General features: G+C 46.4%; 1 protein-coding gene across 1 annotated transcript in view; it reads right to left on the bottom strand.

Annotated features, from left to right (window-relative positions):
- Window positions 1–3,827: 3,827 nt before the first annotated feature.
- tcf12 (transcription factor 12) overlaps window positions 3,828–12,295 on the bottom strand; it is a gene marked incomplete at its 5' end in the record, with an annotated part of 523,457 nt that continues 514,989 nt past the window's right edge. Inside the window, 1 exon segment of the mRNA XM_084330674.1 lies at window positions 3,828–7,310.

Here is a 12,295-nt window from a genome sequence, read left to right as displayed (position 1 = left end):
CTGACCTAGTATGCTTCCTTGTGGAACACCACAGCTCACTGTGAGGGGGGGGGATAGAGTACCGTTTACCTCTACCATCTGTTCTCTCCCCTCCAGGTAGGATTGCATCCAGCTCACTGATAAGCTATCAAAACCAATTGCTTTTAGCTTGTCAATCAGAATGGAGTGATTGACAGTGTCGAAGGCCTTTTGTAGGTCCAGCATGACCATGCCGCAGTATTTGCCCGCGTCCACCTCTTGTTTGATGTGGTCGTTCAAATAGAGGAGGCATGTGTCAGTGGAGTGGGATGTTCTGAAGCCAGATTGGAATTCGTAGATTCGATTTTTTTTCCGCCAGGTACTTTTCGACCTGTTCGAAGACTATTAATCAAAGCAGCCTACCCATTTGATAGCGCTACGTAGTGTCCAGAGCATGTCCAATCCGCCGGGATATTACATGATGGGCATGTCTCTACTATAATTAAGAAAATTGGGGGAGAGCAAGAGTGTTATTGTTCATGAAATAGCCAAGAAAAAGTTAAACAAACAGGGATGAATGAATGAATGAAAACTTTATTTAACAGATTGCAGAATGGGCACAATACAGTACAGCTCAATACACACAATTGTTAAGGGGATGCAGACCAGAGAAAGACGTTTGTCTTGTTTACATCAGGGTCCCCCATTTGGGGATGTGCATTGTGCTACTGCAAGCATTACAGTATAACTGTAACATTACAGTACTATGCAATATTGTTAAATGTACCCTGAAGTAGCCCACATATCAAAATATCCCTTTGTACAATTTGTTATCATATTATTACACCTCGTAATTCACACCTAGAACTGCAGCTATGAACAGCATTATACAAGTTATTCTCTTCAAGTTTAGTATCCTATATAATGTCTTACACAGCATCCCCTCATAATCTAAAGCACAACGCCACATTCTACAGTCGAAGTTTATTGTGTCACCTATTACATTGAATCTTTCCTTTCTCTTGGTATTAACCTTGGGAGAGGAAAAATACCTACAGTACACGTTATGATTCTGATGACCAGAGCAAACCTCCATGGTGTTCCATCACTTCAACCAAGACTTCAAATGGACCTTGAATCCACAGTTCCTTGATTCATCTTGTTGTGCGGAGGAAGACGGTTAAGGTATCAGCCACATTGTGTGTGAGGCCCTAGTTGCCCTCTGCCTTTGTAGTGGCCCACTGTGTTTTCATTTGTGTCCGTGGGAGGAGCAATGGGAGAGCCTTTAATCTGAGCTCACTGTGTAGTGTTACAGTAGCACACAATAGGGTCTCTGTTCTCAGATGAGGTGCCACAGCTGGGACCTCTGGGCATGCTCAGTAGAGAGCGCTGTCTGACCCTGACTGACAAGAACTGCAGGCCTTCTAGTGGTCCTCGAACATAATTAATGAGTACTAGAGAAATCAGAGTCAAACGAGTTTAATGCCTGCGTTTGTGATTCCATTGTACCACTATTCCACCACTTGAAGCCTAAACAGAAATATTTCACTATGTGACAGATGGTCAAACCTATCACAAAAACAACAAATGTTAATAATAATTGTCGTAAATGTTCTGGGATTATAGAGAATCAGGGGATTGAATTGGAAGAAAATAAACAGAATTGCTTTGTAGAAGGAAGGAACACCCTACGAGAGGGATAAGAAAAAGAAGGATATTCACACTGTGAGGCTTTTGATCCACTGTATGGCAGTGGGCCCTCTGGATGGACTGTAAAGAAGTGAGCCCAAGATCATCAGACCCACTCACTGGCACCTGACTCGACCTTCAAACACAGTGGTCCCACGCGTACAGAAAACAAGCTCCCCTTTAACACACACACACGCACCCACGCACACACACGCACACGCACATGCACACACACACACACTCTCTCTCCCCCTCTCTTCCTGGGCACAGTATTGAACGACGACAGAGTTATGATTTACATTGCATTATACTGAGCTTGTCACAGACAGACAGAATGACAGTCAGCACTTTAGACTGGCACCTCTGCCAGGGGGCTTGGCTTGGAGCAGACCTGTTAGGATGAGGGCTGTTATGCACAAGGATAATGCTGTGCACATGTCCTAGGACTGTTAGGTGTATTTCTGGGATTTAGAACAGTACATTCATTAGACCAGTAGGAGGGGACTTAGTGATATGACAACGCAAGGTTTAGATTGAGTAACATTGCTTCAACCTGTGTATGGGTTTATTGTCAATTCAGCAATGAAAAGAGCACAAATCTAAATTGATCACAAAATAGACCAATAGGGAGGTGTAGTCTGACGTCACCGGTTGTTCCACCCGTATAGGGATTTATCATTGGGAAAATGGATTATCGGCTATTGTAACAATTCTGCCACATGGAAATTGAAAAGCTTTAAAATGTTGCACAAAATGCGTTCCCTTCTATCACTAACATTATTGTTTAAGCATTTTTGGTTGAAATAAAATGTGGTGATTATTTTTTATGATTAATTGCGAATATTTTCATGTTGAGCTATAGATTGTGGATGAATAAGCACAGAAAGGTACACCATGCAAATGTTAATGCTTTATTTGTTTTAAACAAGACGATTTAGAAATGGGCAATGGGGACATTGGACAGAGGGTGGAACACGAAAAACGGCAATGACGTCACCACTACACCTCCCTGTTTGCTGTGATTGTGAGTCTTGTAATTGTTTAGAAATAAATTGTAATCTGAAATAAGATTATTCTTAAATGTGGAATTGTGAAATGAGAACATATGTAATCATATTGAAAAGTATGTTTAATAATAATAATAATAATAATAATAAAAAAAAAATCGAAATCAATGTATTGACTTATTTAATGATATATGTGTATACATTTGCTTTTGGTGAGAGTGTGTTCCATACAGCATATGGCATCAAATGGTGTCTGAGGAAGGCACCTCTCACCCCGATCACAGACTGTTTGCCCTCCTTCCCTCTGGGAGGCGCTATAGGAATCTCTGTTCCAAGTCAAGCAGGCTCAGATCAGCTTCTTCCCCTCAGCTGTCATCTCACTGAACTCTATACCACGTATGAATATATCTGCATATATTCCTTTTGACATACCTGTATACATACATACCCACTCTGTGGGTATGTATGTATTGTATATGTATGTATATGTATGTATATGTATGTATAAACATATATCCCATACCTACTTTTATTAGTTATACCACTGGCCAGTATGGCTTACTCCCATAGTGTATCACTGTACATAATAACACTGTACATACATCAATTAGCACATATACTCAGTAGCTTTGTTATACTGAATATATTCCATATCATCACTTGTTACATTGTATATTGTTATGCACTTTACTGTTACCTTGCACTCTGGTTTAATGCTTATTTCCGTTGTACTGTACTTGTGCTGTATACTGTACTGGTGCTGTATAATGACAATACATTTGAATCTAATCTATTTCATAGTTGGACATACCTGTCAAATCTACCTTCTAAAACAAAACGCAGAAAGTAGGACCACAGCACTTTTACTATACACTGCTACAGTATCACACTTTATTAAAAAATATAAACATATATTCCATAGTACTTTTCATACCGACTACAATGGTCCACTGGTATAAAAAAAACAAAAAAATGCATTACATACTATAAAATTCCATTTGGCCTAAATCCACTGCAGAAAAGTCTTGAGGGAAAACCATGACGGCTTCACTGAAACACTGCAGTACTGAGCTCACCCTGCGACCTCATCGAACACACGGAGAACAGAAAACACGAGAAGATGGAGAAACAGAAAAAAGTGTTGTCTGGAGAAAGAAAGAAATGCAAATACAATTGAGTTTAAAAAAAGATGGCACATTTATTGTGACATAAATGTTATATACATATTGTGTTTTCTGTTAAGGGACAGAAAATTCAACTTCTTGTTGTAGTTTTTTTCGTGATGTGCATCAACAATACCTCAAATTCGTTTTGACACAAGTACAAATACTTTCATCAATCAACAAGACAGAGAGCGCTTTACGAATCTGGCGCTTGTACGATGTACTAGACTTCGAGCAACAAATCCTAATGTGTTCTTAAAGGAGCACTCCTTTTGAAAAAAAAATTAAGCCGATTTATCTTCCCAATAATCTCACGCACATATCTCAAAACTATAAACCGCCTCGTACAAATTCAATTGATTTGAGGGTTATTGAGTTAGGCGGGGATCACATACCACACTTCTTTGTATGTCGCCCGCGCCTCGCGACGAGAATTATGTATCGCTCCTTGTTCTCCTGTGTCCTAGCGATGTGTGCAGCTGCGTTCTAGAATTTTATTAGGAAAAAGAAGCGGCCAATCTGATCATAGCCTTAATAAATTGGAACGCGTGATGTCACTACGTTACATATTCCAGGAGGTAGTAAACACAGCTCAGTGTATTCATGAAAATGAAAAAAGGCCTTCGCATATGGCTTTCCATAAACTGTTAATCACACGCTAAGGTCTTGATCACTTTTTTCATTTTCATCCTTTCACTGAGCTGTATTTAATACTTCTTGGAATATGTGACATCATACCTTCCATCTCTTTCACTCAATAACTCTCAAACCAAATTAATGTATACAAGACAGTTTGTAGGTTTGTGATGTGTGAGATTATGGGCAGAATATCAGCTTTCTGGGTGGTGGAGTGGTCCTTTAAGAGGCCATTTAAAACATTTCTGATGATAATTGACCATACAGTATTTGCGCTGCGGGCTATTTTGCTTTTATGTCATGCTCAGGTTGGGATCTCCTTTCCACCCTACCAACTTAGCATGAGATAAGAGCAAAATGTCTGCCGTGTGAATATGGTCAATGGACAGGTCATGGTAAATAACTGTACATTTTTTACTATCTAACATAGTAAAATAAAGTAAGAAACTTTTTACTCAAAACTTTCGATTTAAAAAATCTAGAAAGAGTAATATTTAGAATTTAAGAAATATTCTTACAGTATTATTGTATAAAAGCTAACTACAGTGAAAAATAAGCCAAATGTTTTTTTTCTTTTTTGTGTATATTATTTTTGTACTTTTTGTATTTTTATATATTATACAAGAGAAAGCATCTGGGAATAAAGCAAAGTCTAACTTGGCGCACAAATGAGAAAAGGAACAAGAAGAGAGCAGGAAATAAAAACTCAAAAGTCAAAAGAGAGCAACAAAGGACATACATAACTTCATAACTTCAATAAAAAATCTGCCAGTATGAATACACGCTCATGAATACTGAAACAAACAACAAGGCCGCATACAGAGAGAAAACACAACAATGAATGTTTTCACGTTAACAAAAAGAAAGTTGTTACAAAAAAAGTTAATCATTTTTGTAAACTCTTGGCGTGGCATCCTTTAGTATAATAGATTTCCCTTTTTGTTAAGACAATACTCATCAGCATGTGGCGGCCTTGTTGAAGGTGTACATTATGATGGAAGACAATATACAAAGAAATAAATGGAATATAAAGCAAGTCTTAAGACCAAAAGACTTAATATAGGAAGAACACAAAGCATGCACACTGATGGGGAAACATAAAGCTGTGGCGAATGTCTGAATGTTGAAAGAAGACAATCTGGTTGACAAACGCCTTTGTTCATTATTGTACTAAAGGTTCTATAAGACCAGCGATTCTTTATATTGAACAGCATGTGAACTCGTTATATATCGTGTCTGGATTATGGTTGAGTATTTCACCGCTTGAATCGAAGCACCATAAAAAGTGATAACTTTGACATTCTCTTTGCAAATCCACATCTATAAGACAAGATAAGATATTCCTTTATTGATCCCCTTGGGGAAATTCAGGAAATCTATATGCTCAAACCTGGAGAAATTATTTGTTACAATACAAATAAAAAAAATACTAGTGTTTGCTTAGAGAGTAATGATATTGGATACTTGAGATACACAGAAAGAAAACTAGGTGATATATTCATCAGGCCAGGAAATAGAGTGGTCATCGTTCTGCTTCTAGCTCTTCATTAAGAATGTCTGATTAGCCCGTGGCGGGAAATAAGAGGTCATGTGATAACAAACTCCAAAATGTGATAGTTTACATTTAACACTATATGGCAAAGGAGACCTAGGGCAGTGAAGTCCTCTGTTCCTTTAGTTAAGACACTACATTATGCAGGGAATGCTAAGGTTTGCAAGTCATTTGCTCTCTGTATTTCAACTGGGGGAAACAAACAACAAACAAACAAACAAACAAATTACCCCCCCCTCCTTGCAAATAAAACAAAACCAAAACTAAAAAGTTGACCTTTCAGGAAAACTAGAGTTTGCCATTTGTCTGTCACCTTCATCACACAGACTATAGTGTTCAAGCTGGTTATTATGCCAATGCTGAGCTCATACTCGAGTTAAGTACTCTTCTATTTTCCTATTCTATTTCAGTCAGTAGCACAGAGACTGAGCTAATCTACACAGAAACAAGCATAGGTAGTTTTGGTTATAAATGCTGCTCATTGCGGAATGAATAAAATATAAATAATCTTTCTTTCTTTTTTCTTTTTTTAAATGGGCCACTGAAGTCCTCAAGCTTCCACAACCAAGGGCAACTCGTTTGCAGTAGGGAATAAAATATAACTCTAAACTGGCCAATATATTAATGTGAATTATTCTTATTCTTATTCTCGACGTCATCGTAAACTAGGGCTTGCCCTCAATGACCTATGGAGATTAAATAAAGACTGAATTAATCTTACTGTCTAAGTACGGTTCCTTCATCTCGGACGGACCCAAGACTTGCTCAGGGTGGAAGTGCTCAACCTTTTCCTGGTGACACCGGCAAACTGTAGATTCACTGAAAAGCCACGTGCTTCACTCTGCAATTACTTAACTTTCCCTTTAGACGTACACTTCATAGCGCAATAACATAATAAATAGAGGGGGAAAATAAAGAAATAAACAAACAAATAAAACAATTGTTGTTACAATGCATTCGTCAATTCAGTTTAGGCACAAGGCAATTTCCACACGGGGTCAGAGGAGATTGCATCAGTCTCTGATTGTTCAGAAGCGACGTGCTTCTTTCAGACAGTGATATGTGCTGACGTTTTTTTTCTCATGGGCAGACATTTGCTGATGGGACATTGGCTGTTGTCACGGGGACCTGGGTTTTTTCTTCAATCTTAGGATTGGACTTTGTCAGTCTTTGACTTCAAGTGGTCTGTCTCCGGCCAATTTGTGTCACAAACCGTGAGTGGTGTCTCCTCCTGCTGGGAAGCCAACTCACCTGCTCCTATGGTTACCACTGCTATCTTACAGAATACATCGGGATTGCTTTGATCTAGAGGGAGGAAGAGCGGAATATGTGATTCAGAGGCGTACATCAAATAATTGAGCAGCCCATGTACCAAAAGAATGAAACCTTAGACATTATGAATATAATAGGATATAGTAGGATTACAATATCTGTATTGTATTGTCATATTTGTGTTATGGTTTGACACCGACCCCAAACGCTAACGACACAAGAGAGTAGGATTCAGAGTTGCCAAATACGAGGGCTTGTTTATTTGGTAATAGAATAAGTGAAACAGGGAAAGCAGGTCAACAAGAAACAGGTACAATGAACAAGGGGCAAAGTTCTGCTGCTCTGCAGCTTCTCCCGGAAGGGTAGTCTTGGGAAGCAGGAGCAGACCTCTGTACCGCTCTGCAGACTCTCACGGCGGACCTCTCAGATGTAGTGCAAGACCGAGAGAGGGAGAGAGGGAACGGGTCAGTGACAGAGCAGACTTGAAACGAGCTGGAGGACAGGGTGTTATATTCTTCGTGTTAAACAACACAGTGATGTGCAATAATCCAAAAACAGCCCAAGTGAATATCTTCATGTAAACACACAGTGAGCAAAAATCCAAACACCGTCCAAATGTGAAATACTATCTTCGTGTAAACACACAGTGAGCAAAAATCCAAACACAGTCCAAATGTGAAACAATATCTTCGTGTAAATACACAGTGAGCAAAAATCCAAACACAGTCCAAATGTGAAATAATATCTTCGTGTAAATACACAGTGGGAGGTGGAAGATCCCAAAAATATTATTCCATAAGGAAAGAGCAAAAACGATAAAGGCTGGGTGAGTGACTGTCTGACAAAAAGGTGGTAGACTTCAGTGTAAAGGTTACACACGAAAATCGGAAATAGGTCAAGACAGTCAATCTAGAAAAACTCACCCAGACGAGCTGCGTAAAGGAACAGGAACTACAGTGGAGGCGAGCGCGCGCCACGGAGCAGGTATCCAAGCGAAGGCTTCTAGGAATTCCTGGAGAATAGCACAGTGAAACAGAAGCAACGGGGAAAAACATCCAGCGACAAATCAAGACGAACCAACAACTTAGGGTGGGGAAAACGGGGTATAAATAATGAGGGATCGATTGATTGAAAGGCAGTGACAGCTGGGGAATGTGATTGAAAAGCGTGGGGAAGTGAGAGAACCAATCAGCGACGTCTCAGATGACGTCAGCGGGGAGAAACGTGTGAACGAGGGAATTGAAATACTTGACAGAAAAAATGAATGAAAACAAAGCGAGGGTGGTTAAAGGAACAGAACGAGTGAGAAGGCAAGGACAGAAACCTCACAGTACCCCCCCCTCCACGGGAGCCGCCCGGCGACCAGGCCGACCCGGCTCGTCAGGATGGGCCCGATGGAAGTCGGTGATCAAGCCGGGATCCACGATGAGCTGCCGGGAGACCCAGCTACGCTCCTCAGGGCCGTAACCCTCCCAGTCCACCAGGTATTGGAATCCCCGGCCCCGCCGACGAACGCCCATCAACCGGCGGACCTGCCACTGGGGGTGACCATCCACTAGCACAGGAGGCGGTGGATCAGGAGCTGGAGGCATAAGGGGACTGAGGGAGACGGGCTTAACCCGGGAGACATGGAACACGGGGTGGATGTGCATGGATGCAGGAAGCTTCAGGCGCAGGGCCGCCGGACTGAGTACCTTCAGGACCTCGAAAGGACCGACGAAGCGAGGGTTGAGCTTCTTGGCCGAGGACCGTAGCGGGAGGTCCTTCGCGGAGAGCCACACCCTCTGCCCAGGGTGGTAAGTCGGCGCGGGAACCCGGCGCCGGTCGGCACCACGACAGGCGCGCTCAGATGTCCGGAGCAGCGCGGTCCTGGTGATCTCCCAAACGCGACGGCAGCGGTCGAGGTGGACCTGCACGGAGGGAACTGCCACTTCCGTCTCCAGTGCGGGAAAAAGAGGGGGCTGGTAGCCCAGGGAGGCCTCAAAAGGGGAGAGGCCGGTGGCGGAACTGACCATCGAGTTGATCGAGTATTCAACCCAGGGAAGGAAACGACTCCAGGATGCCGGCCTCTCGGCTGCCACACACCGAAGAGCAGACTCCACGCTCTGGTTCATCCTCTCCGTCTGCCCGTTTGTCTGGGGATGGTAGCCAGAGGAGAGACTGACCGTTGCCCCCAATCCCTTGCAGAAAGCCCGCCATACCTGGGAGGTGAACTGGGGCCCCCGGTCAGAGACGATGTCCTGGGGAAAACCGTGAAGGCGGAACACGTGGTGCGTCAGGAGGTCCGCCGTCTCGGCTGCTGAGGGAAGCTTGGAGAGGGCCACGAGGTGGACCCCCTTGCTGAATCGATCCACCACGGTCAGAAGGCAGGTGTTCCCCTGGGAGGAGGGTAGACCAGTGACGAAGTCGAGCGCCACATGTGACCACGGACGGCTTGGAACGGGAAGTGGCTGCAAGAGCCCGGAGGGTGCCTGGTGAGAGGCCTTGCTGCGGGCACAGACCGCGCAGGCCAAAACGAACTCCTTGACGTCGTTCCGCATGGTGGGCCACCAGAAACGACGAGCCAGGAAGGAGAACGTGCGATGGACGCCTGGGTGGCAGGCGAACCGGCTGGTATGGCCCCACAGCAGTACCTGGGACCGGACAGAGTCAGGGACGAAGAGACGGCTCCTAGGGACGTTGCTTGGAGCACGTTGGAAGCGTAGGGCACGCCTCACCACACCCTCGATGCCCAAGGTGATGGCTCCAACCACTCGGGCCTCCGGGATGATGGGAGATGGGTCCTCAGAGGGTGGAGCCCCCTTGGAGTGCATCCGGGACAGGGAGTCGGCCTTCGTGTTGCGGGAACCGGGGCGGAAGGTCAGCGAGAAGTCGAACCGACTGAGGAAACTGGCCCATCTCGCCTGCCGACCGTTGAGGCGCCTGGAAGCGCGGATGAACGTTAGGTTCTTGTGGTCCGTCCAGATGGTAAAAGGCTCCTCGGCACCCTCTAGCCAATGACGCCACTCCTCCAGAGCAGCCACGACCGCCAGTAGCTCCCGATTGCCGGTGTCGTAGTTCCTCTCGGCGGGGAGAAAGCGACGCGAGTAGAAGGCGCAAGGATGTACCTTCTGGTCGGAAGGAGAACGCTGAGATAGGACAGCGCCCAGGCCAGAATCCGAGGCGTCCACCTCCACGATGAACTGTCTCTTGGGGTCAGGGTGGAGCAGGATAGGAGCGGAAGTGAACCTTCTCTTGAGGGAGCGGAACGCAGCGCGTGCCGCTGGGGACCAGTCGAACGGCAGAGCGGGGGAGGTCAGCTTGGTAAGAGGCTCCGCCACTTGGCTGTAGTTCCGGATGAACCTTCGGTAGAAGTTTGCGAACCCGAGGAAACTCTGTAGCTCCTTCCGAGTGGTGGGTTCCGGCCAATCCTCCACAGCCTGGATCTTGCGAGGATCCGCTCGGGTCAAGCCCTTCTCCACGATGAAGCCCAGGTAGTCGACGGAGTTGGAGTGGAAACGGCACTTCTCCGCCTTGACGAAGAGCCGATTGTGGAGGAGGCGCTCCAGCACCCGGCGGACATGCAGGATGTGTTCCTCGAGGGTCCTGGAAAAGATTAGAATGTCGTCCAGGTACACCACCACGAACACCTCCAGCATGTCACGGAGGACATCGTTCATGAGTGCCTGGAATACCGCCGGGGCGTTGGTGAGGCCGAACGGCATCACAAGGTACTCATAGTGGCCCCTGGGGGTCTTGAAGGCGGTCTTCCATTCATCGCCCTCACGGATACGGACAAGATGATAGGCACTTCGGAGATCCAGCTTGGTGAAGAACGAGGCCTGGGTCAGTGGCTCGAAGGTGGAGCTCATGAGAGGTAGGGGGTATTTGTTCTTGATGGTGATCTCGTTGAGCTGACGATAGTCGATGCAGGGTCGCAGGTCCCCATCCTTCTTACCAACAAAGAAGAACCCGGCCGCCACCGGGGAGGAGGAAGGCCGAATGAGTCCTGCTTCCAACGACTCAGAGATGTAGAGATCCATCGCCTTCTTCTCCGGGACAGTCAGACTGTAGAGGCGGCTGCCGGGAAGGGGAGCCCCTTGGCGGAGGTCGATGGCGCAGTCATAGGGGCGGTGAGGTGGAAGGGACTGAGCCCTGGTCTTACTGAATACCTCCATGAGGTCGTGGTACTCGGGAGGAATGGACGAAGGATCCGGGGGCAACTCACCAGCTGGTCTCCGGGGCGGGGGACAAGACGCCGCCTGTAGACAGCGGGCGTGACAGGAGGAGCTCCAGCCCCTGATGGTACCGGAGGCCCAGGCGATGTGGGGCTCGTGCAGCGCGAGCCAGGGCCTACCCAGGACCACCGGGACAAGGGGGGATTGGGTAATGAGGAACTGGATCCTCTCAACGTGGTTCCCAGCAATGGTCAGCAAGACTGGGCCGGTCCGTTGAGAGATGTCGGCCAGGCGGTGTTGGTCCAACGAAAAGATCTCCAAGGGCCTCACAAGGGCCTCAAGAGGTATGTTGGCTTGGGTGGCAAACTCGAAGTCGAGGAAGTTCTCGTCTGCCCCAGAGTCGATGAGGGCCTCCACCGTGGCACGTTGGTCCCCCCAGGCCAGGGTGACGCTCAACAGATGGTCAGGTGGTGCGCGGCGCTGGGACTGGGAAAAACGGCTCACCAGGATCTCCCGGGGTCTTGGTGAGCCCGATCTTTTGGCCGGGTAGGGCAGTCGGCGATACGGTGTCCCGCACCTCCGCAGTAGAGGCAGAGACCGGACCTGAGCCTTGCCTCACGCTCCGCCTGGCTCAGATGAGAGCGTCCCAGCTGCATGGGTTCCTCCTCGCGCACCGGACGGGGAAGCCTGTTACCATCAGTAGTGTTGGGGACGGGGCGTCCAGGAGTCCGGGGTGCTTCAGGAGGTAGCAGTCGGGTCCTCTCGCGCCTTCTCTCCAGGAGGCGTCCGTCAATACGGATGACAAGGCTAAACAGCTCCTCGAGGGAGTCGGGCACCTCCCTGGTAGCGAGCTGGTCCCGG

The sequence above is a fragment of the Notolepis coatsorum genome (assembly GCF_963971535.1).
Source record: "Notolepis coatsorum genome assembly, chromosome: 1".
NCBI classification, from domain to species: Eukaryota; Metazoa; Chordata; class Actinopteri; order Aulopiformes; family Paralepididae; genus Notolepis; species Notolepis coatsorum.
Note: the sequence above shows the minus strand (reverse complement) of the source record. Positions and strands in the feature narration are given on the sequence as shown.